Below are 1,226 nucleotides of genomic sequence, written 5' to 3' on the forward strand. Positions count from 1 at the left end.
AAATATGGAACGCTTCACGATTTTGCGTGTCATCCTTGCGCAGGGGCCATGCTAATCTTCTCTGTATCGTTCCAATTTTAGTATATGTACCGCCGAAGCGAGTACGTCGTGCGGGCACCAAAATGCCTTCGTCAATCCGCATCTACACCGCACCACTGCGTAGTATTCATTTGTTCCTTCGCTCACCACATCGCTTTGCACCGCACAGCATTGCAACAACACCATCCGTCAACACGCGTACACACATGCAACCGTTGCATCGCCAAGCCGCTACAACACGCGTCGAAATCTAGGCCCATTCGTCGTCAGTAGTATGTGTAACATGCAAACGTAATTCAACTGCGCGACAGACGGCCGATCGATCAGCGTATCGGAATCTCGCGCGTACACATGCGGAATGGAGATGAGTCGCATTGTTCAGCGTCTTGCAATGCAACGTATACAGGCGCGAACGAACAACTGCCCACTCGCTCGACGTGGATGACCACCGACATGCAGTCAGTCGATTGGCAATGCGATGTGCAGACTGCTCACGGTAACCGCACGGGTACCTTGTAAATGCGCCATGAATGCAGCCCACTCACTCGACTCTTGTCCTCATGGTTGGAATTGTCGTTGCATTCGGTTCCATACCATGCACCAAATTGTCACCTTCACGTGTCGGTTTCGCAAGTGCGCCCACAACGCCGCCCACTTGGCTAATTCACCGTTCCCACATGGTTGTAGACACGTGATCCGGTCTATGTATGTTAGTCACAACAGTACACCATCTCACACAATCATCAGCGCGAGCAGATACATAGGCGCCGGGCGTTTCTCTCGCAGGGTATTCGGGTGGTTTGACCCTGGCGACCGTTTCGCGGATGCTCAACGTTTATGTGAGGCCCCATGTGGAGGAGTGTGCTATCCACGTTTGGCAGCCGTGGCAATAGCACCATGTTGTCGCGCTGGAGACTCCACAGCGCAGGGAGACTTAGAATGTGAACGGATTGATTCATCTCCCTTACCGACTTAGACTAAAAGCCCTGCGAATGTACAGTGAACCGTATCAGCGTCTGCGGGGTGATCTGATAATGACATATCGGGTCCTGAGTAACGGCAATCATATTTGTCACCGCCTCCTGAAACTTAACCACAATATCACATTGACAGGCCATCAGCCAAAGTTGGCCGCACAGTGTGACCGATTGGAATGTCGTCACCATTTCTTCTCTCTCTGTCTCTCT

The 1,226-nt window shown here is 51.9% G+C and overlaps 1 non-coding gene across 1 annotated transcript; it reads right to left on the minus strand.

Moving 5' to 3' along the window:
* On the minus strand, positions 1 to 105 carry LOC114923884. Its single transcript, XR_003810726.1, has one exon. It is a non-coding gene; the product is annotated as a U6 spliceosomal RNA (small nuclear RNA).
* Between the last annotated feature and the right edge of the window lie 1,121 nt (positions 106 to 1,226).

This window comes from Protobothrops mucrosquamatus, unplaced genomic scaffold (genome assembly GCF_001527695.2).
Source record: "Protobothrops mucrosquamatus isolate PMUCROS unplaced genomic scaffold, P.Mucros_1.0 scaffold41934, whole genome shotgun sequence".
Lineage (NCBI taxonomy): Eukaryota > Metazoa > Chordata > Lepidosauria > Squamata > Viperidae > Protobothrops > Protobothrops mucrosquamatus.